Genomic DNA, 7,413 nt, shown 5'->3' with positions numbered 1-7,413 from the left:
GGCCAAGACCATATCATTATACACAGCGCACTCAGCATTGGCCAGCCCAAATAGTGAATTAATAGCCTCACCAGAAAAGGAAACAACCTTGCCTCGAACGATCACTTCAGAATTCTCAGAGGAGGCTATGTTGGCATAAAACTCTCATAATAGTGGGATGATAGCATGCTCTAGTTTTTGACAGAAAACCTCCCAATTGTGCTGCTCAATGACATTATTGATGAATGTTGGCACCTCAACAGTGGTGGGTAAGAATCCTTTTTCTAGGAGCAACTTCTTAGTCTTAATGGACTCATACTGCCCCCTATCTTGAGCATAATGAAATTTCTTAGCGAGATCGGAAGGGAAAAATTTTTTCTTGGTGGTTGGGATCGGTACAGCTGTGGGTGTTGGCTGTGAGGCAGCTTTGGTTGTAGTGGAGGTATTTTGTTTCTTGGGAGGAGGTGCGACTGATGCGGGTTTTTCGGCTATTTTGGATTTCGGCCGGGTTGGTGTTCATTTAGTTGCTGGTGGGGTAGTGATGGTGGGGGTAGGATCATTTATAGTGACTAGGGAAGGCCAAAGTAATGGGGCAGTGGGAATCTATGTGGCTTTTTGTGGGGAAGTGGTGGGTATTGATTTCTTTTTGGTTGGTGGCGAGACAGAGCTTTGTGTGGAATTCTTTTTGGCTGGTTATGGGGGAGAGGTTGGTTTAGATTTCTGTTTGTCTTGTGGTGGGACAGTTGATGGTGGGGTCGATTTGGGGACATTGGTGCTCTTTTTGGTTGGTGGTGGGGTAGGAGTTGTCTTGGATTTCTTTCTCCGGGCTCGTGTTTTAGTTGCCATATTTGTCAACAAGGTACTAGAGACAGTACAAATCAGTCAACATAGCAACCCAATCACCCAAATAACAAATGCCTGATTCTCAATGACACCTGAACAAAACTGCTCACAACAACAGATCACCCCCCAACTGTCAACAGAACAGCAAAATACCAGAATAACCCAAGACCCCTGAACAATACTGCCAATAAAATCTCCAAAAGAGCCCAACAGTATTAACAGCAGAAACAAGTGCAAAGTAACAATGCAAAATAAGAGGAGTAGTTACCCAGGAGCAATCTTCAAATCTGTGTTGTTGGTCGGAGCTGAGCAATGGGGGGAGTGAACCGTGCCTAGGCTCGGTTGGTGTATGCTCGGCTCGGGCTTGGATGGGCCTAGGATGCCGAGGTGGTTTAGGCAAAGTGTGAGTGTGCCTGGGTGCTTTAGTTTATGGGTGCCAAGATTGTTCGAGAGGGGCGTTTGGGTCACGTCTGGCCAAATGCGCGCCTGAGGTATAGAGGACTGAGACTAGAGTGGTGCGCAAAGAGATGGCGCCTGTGTTTCGTGGTTCAGGTTGCTTCTGACCCGTGCGCCCGGGGTTGCGGCTAGGGGACGCTTGACTGGATGGGAAGGATGCGGCACGCACCATAAGCCGCACCTAGGTGTCACGTGCAAGTGGTAGCTGCTCCTGGTGTTCTGATGGTGTTGGGCACTCAGAACCGTGCGCTTGGGTTTGTGCTGGTGAGGGAAATGGGTGAGGGATGGCTCGGGTGTTGCTTGCAGATGGTCTGGTCAGAGGGTGTGCAAGGGAAAGCAGGTGTGGCTTGGGTGGCTCTTGGATCTGGGAAGGGAGATGATGATGGTGGCGATGGGGGAGGTTTTGTGTCTGGGAGCTTATATGTGATGAGGGTTGCCGAAGGTGAATAGGAACTTGGGTATTTTATATACTGTGTATGTTATTTATATTAAAAAAAATTTTCTTGTTTTTCTATAAATAAGTATATTTCTGCATATATATTTATATATAAATATAATATTTTATGTTTGTTTTTTTTGTATATATATAAATATAGTATTATATATATATGGTTTTCTCTGAATAAACACACGACCCATGATTTTTTTGCCTGCCCAGAATTCCATTATTTTGCCTAAGTTTTGCTTCAACAACCAAAATTTGATGTAACTTCTCCGTTTTTTCGGAAGTTTTTTCTCCTGGTTTGCTGAAGCAAAAATATCGCAAAACCATCAAACCCCAAAATTACTTCCAAAACACCAATTTCTTGCTTTCTTAACACTTGAAACACAAAAACACACATAAAACCACTCCAAAAACATCACAATAAAATTATAAAAACTAAAACTAAAAATAAAAATAATTAAAAACACTCATATATATTTATATATATATTTTTTCTTTTTTTTATATACACTTTTATTTTGCACTTTCTTCTTTTTGGGATGCCTTAAATTTAGTGCCTGAATCACTTGACAACCCAAAACAACTACGGCTTTAAGGATCCTCAAAGTGATGGAGGTCTTCTCGCGGTCGACCTCACCTCCCCAATAATGTATCAAACGCTGCCCATTCACTTTAAATTCCCTTCCCGATTGATCTTGGTGAACTTCAACTGCTCCAAAGGGGTAAACTTTCACCATGGTGAATGGGCCTGACCAGCGGGTCTTCAACTTGCCAGGAAACAACTTCAAGCGCGAGTTGAAGAGTAACACTTTCTACCCCTTCTCAAAGACTCGAGCTTGAATTTTCTGGTCATGCCACCTCTTAGTTTTCTCCTTGTACAACTTAGGAGAACAACCTCATTTCTTCCAGCTCATTTAATTGTAACATATGAGCTTCTCCAGTAGCTTGGAGATCCATATTCAACTTCTTAGTGGCCCACTATGCCTTATGCTCCAACTCAACGAGTAAATGGAAAGCTTTCCCAAAAACCAAGCGATACGGTGACATTCCCAAAGGGGTATTGAAAGTCGTTCTATAGGCCCAAAGAGCATCATCAGATCGCTGAGACCAATCCTTTCTACTAGGATTCACCATTTTCTCTAGGATTCCCTTGATTTCTCTATTGGATATTTCCTCTTGACCATTTGTTTGAGGGTGGTAGGCTGTGGCAATCTTGTCTTTCACACTATATTTGGCTAACTAAGCGGCCAAAATCTTGTTCACAAAGTGGATGCCTTCATCACTTATAAGCATCCTTGGAGTGCCAAAACGGGTGAACACATGCTTATGTAAGAACTGCATGACCTCCTTGGAATCATTAGTAGGACTTGCCGTTGCCTCAACCCACTTAGAAACATAGTCAACTACCACCAAGATATACACATTTCTAAACGATTGAGGAAATGGCTCCATCAAGTCGATTCCCCAAACATCGAACAATTCCACTTCAAGGATGCTATTCAAAGGAATTTCACTCCTTGCTGAAATATTTCCAACACGTTGGCAGCGATCACATCTTTTAACAAAGTCATGAGCATCCTTGAAAATAGAAGGCCAATAGTACCTCGATTGAAAAACCTTAGCTGCTGTCCTTTGCCCACCAAAATGTCCACCATAACCAGCTAAATGACAATGCTCTAGTATGCTTGAAACTTCATCCTCAGGCACACAATGCCTCATGATTCAATTTGAACATTTCTTGTACAAATAGGGCTCATCCCAATAATAAAATCTCACATCATGAAAGAATTTCTTGAGAAGTTGCCTATTTAAGTCAGGTGGTTGCAAACCACTCACCAAATAGTTGACAAAATCAGCGTACCATGGTGTAGTGACTTGGTTCACAACAAACAATTGCTCATCGAGGAATGTATCTTTAATTGGCCCTTCATCTTGCTTTTCACTTCCAGCTTCAAGTCTAGCTAAATGGTCAGCCACTTGGTTCTCCATTCCCTTTCTATCCCGATTTCCAAGTCATATTCTTGGAGAAGCAACACCCATCGAATAATTCTTGGCTTAGTCCTTCTTGGCTATTAGATACTTGATCGCTGAATGATTAGTGTTAACCACCACTTTAGTCCCTACAAGATAAGCTCTAAACTTGTCAAAAGCAAACACTACCACTAAGAGTTCTTTCTCGGTGGTGGTATAGTTCAATTGAGCATCGGCTAATGTCTTGCTTGCATAATAAATGGAATGAAAGACCTTCTCTTTTCGCTACCCAAGTACGACACCCACAGCAAAGTCACTAGCATCGTACATCAATTCAAAGGGAAGAGACCAATCCGGAGCTACAATGATAGGTGCGGTGATAAGAGCTTTTTTCAAAGTCACAAATGCTTTTTGACACTCCTTGGTGAACTCAAATGCCAATTTTGCTCAAGTAAGGAACAAAGGGGCTTGGAAATCCTTGAAAAATCTTTTATAAACCACCTATAGAAGCCCGCGTGCCCCAAAAACCTTCTAATCCCCTTGACTATAGTAGGTGGTGGTAATTTTTCAATGACTTCCAACTTTGCTCTATCCACTTCTATGCCATAGTTAGAAATTCTATGGCCCAACACAATGCCTTCTTGAACCATGGAATGGCATTTTTCCCAATTGATTACCAAGTTTATTTCTTCACATCTCGCCAAGACTTGCTCCAAGTTAGCCAAACAAGTGTCAAAGGACTCTCCAAATACTGAAAAATCGTCCATGAGACTTCAAGAGACTTTTCCACCATATTTGAAAATATCGCCATCATACAACGTTGGAAAGTAGCGAGAGCATTGCATATCCCAAATGGCATCCTTCTAAAGGCAAAGGTGCCATAAGGACAAGTGAAGGTAGTCTTCTCCTAGTCTTCTGGCGCAATGTAAATCTGATTATAGCCTGAATATCCGTCAAGAAAACAATTAAATTCCTTTCCCGCAAACCGATCAAGCATTTGATCAATGAATGGCAGTGGGAAATGGTCTTTTCGAGTAGCCTTATTTAGCTTTTGGTAGACCATACAAACACGCCACCCCGTCACTTGTCTTGTGGGAGTCAACTCATTATTTTCATTAGCCACCACCATAACTCCACCTTTCTTAGGAACACAATGAATCAGGCTCGCCAAGAACTATTTGAAATTTGGTATACAGTTCCATAATCAAGCCACTTAATTATTTCTTTTCTAACCACTTCCTTCATGATAGGATTAAGCCTTCGTTGCTGCTCAACAAAATTATTACAGCGATCCTCCAATAGGATTTTATGCATACAAAATGAGGGACTTATACCCTTGATATCCGCCATGGTCCAACCAATGGCCCTTGTATATTTCTTCAAAACAACCAGCAACAAATGCTCTTTTTCAGCTCCTAACATGGCTGAAATAATCACAGGCGAAGTCTCCTTATCTATCAAAGACTTCAACTCTAATTTTGGTGGCTCTTGAATAAAGGGCTTAGGAGGCTTAAAATTCCCTTCCGACAAGTCCAAGGACTCAAAGGGCCTCCTAAATTTAGTAAAGGGCTGCTTTGACTCCACCCATGTAACTTGGGTTTTTTCCTCTTCACTTAAGTTTTCAAGCTCTTCAAGTGATCTCACCCCCATTCCATCTTTAAAAGCTTCCTTGTGGAATTTTTCAGCTACAATTGACTCAATTACACTCAACCGAGAGCACTCCTCAATCTCATTCTGGAACTTCATAGCGTTGAACATAGTAAAAGTCACTTGTTGGTCATTCACCCTCATAGTAAGCTCCCCTTTTTTTACTCAATCAAAGTCCTCCCAATAGCTTGAAATGGCCTACCCATGATAATAGGAACATCTCTATGCGCTTCATAATCAAGAATAATGAAATCAGCCGAAAAAATGAATTTATCAACTTGCACAAGTACATCCTCAATCTTGCCTTCCAAATGTGCCATAGATCGATCTCCTAATTGCAAAGTGACCGTGGTTGGTGTTGTTTCTCCAATCCCCAACTTCTTGAAATTTGACATGGGCATCAAATTGATTCTAGCCCCTAAGTCACAAAGTGCTCTACCAACATCTCTACCACCAATAGAACAAGGAATTGTGAAGCTACCCGAATCTTTCAATTTAGGAGGAATTTTATTTTTCAATATATCACTACAACCTTCAATCAAAGCCACTGTTTCAAATTCTCCAAGACTCATCTTCTTAGTTAAAATATCCTTCAAAAACTTCAAATAGTTGGGCATTTGCTCCAAAGCTTCAACCAATGGTATATTGATGTGAAGTTGTTTCAAAACATCTAAAAATCTCCAGAATTGACTATCTTGTTGCTGCTTTTGAAAGCACTGAGGAAATGGTGGAGGTGGCTTGTTCATAGACCTCTCTGTAGCATTTTGCTGAGGAATTACGGTAGCAATTGCTTCAGGATCAACATTTGACATTTTTGAACTTACAACTCTGTCTTCCTTGTCCACATTACATTGGATTGAAGCGGGCTCGCTATTTCTCTTACAATTATCCTCAGTCAATTCCAGATTTTTACCACTTCTCAAGGTAACCACTTTGCAATGCTCCTTAACATCTCTCCTTTGATTTTCGGTATCACTAGGCAAGGTGCTTTGTGGTATATTCCTTAGCTCATTAGCTAGCTGCTCCATTTGAATTTCTAAGTTCCTCAAGGATGCCGCTTGGCTCTGAATCACAGCATTATTCTTAGCCATATATTCTTTCATTAAACTCTCCAAAGAGCTTGATTGAGACACTTGAGGAGGAGGTGGTTGAGCTCTTGGTTGTTGTTGAGAAAATCCCGATGGATATGTAGGCTTGTTTTGCATTGGGACTCCGCTTGAACTAGCTCCTTGACCAGCCCCCTCCCCCCAATGAGAAATTTGGATGATGCCTCCACTCCAGATTAGAAGAGTTCGAATATGGGTTATTACGGTTGACATTTTGATTCCCCACATAACAAACTGAAGCGGGATTCGAAGGACAACTCTCAAATGTGTGCCCATCTCCACAATAAACACAAGATACATCAGCAACTTATCCCATAGCAGGTGGTTGTTTCATTCCCCCTAAACTCATGTTCTTGAGAAGGTTAGTCATTGAAGAAACTTGAGCGGTCAAAGCTGTCAATGCATCCACTTCAAGTATACCAGCCACTTTCCGACTTGTTGAGGCTCTAGCATTGGACCATTGATAATTGTTGCTAGCTATCCTCTCCAAAATCTCATAGGCTTCATTGTAGGACTTAGAGAGAATAGCCCCATTAGCTGAAGCATCTAACACCATGTGAGTGGAAGAATTGATCCCATTATAGAATGTTTCCATTTGTATACAATGTGGGATCCCATGGTGTGGGCATTTCCTCAATAACTCCTTGAATCTCTCCCAAGATTCACAAAATGATTCATCTTCCCGCTGCTAAAATGACATGATTTCATTGCGAAACTTAGCAATTTTGGTAAGAGGAAAGTACTTTATCAAGAATTTTTCAGCCAACTCATTCCATGTAGTCACCGAGTCGAGAGGAAGGATGTTTAGCCAAGCTCTAGCTCAATCTCTCAAAGAGAAAGGGAACGATTTCAACATTAGGGCCTCATCACTCACTCCTTGTAGCTTGAAAGAATTTGCTCACCTCCAAAAATGAATGAAGATGAAAATGAGGATCCTCAGTAGGCAACCCACTAAATTGACCCACT

General features: G+C 41.5%; 1 non-coding gene across 1 annotated transcript; it reads left to right on the top strand.

Moving 5' to 3' along the window:
* The first annotated feature begins 7,058 nt into the window (after positions 1-7,058).
* On the top strand, positions 7,059-7,165 carry LOC133828219 (small nucleolar RNA R71). The gene has a single exon (XR_009890851.1). It is a non-coding gene; the product is annotated as a small nucleolar RNA R71 (small nucleolar RNA).
* Positions 7,166-7,413: the final 248 nt, after the last annotated feature.

This window comes from Humulus lupulus, chromosome 3 (genome assembly GCF_963169125.1).
Source record: "Humulus lupulus chromosome 3, drHumLupu1.1, whole genome shotgun sequence".
In the NCBI taxonomy this organism is placed as follows: Eukaryota; Viridiplantae; Streptophyta; class Magnoliopsida; order Rosales; family Cannabaceae; genus Humulus; species Humulus lupulus.
This window is presented reverse-complemented; position numbering and strand designations above follow the sequence as displayed.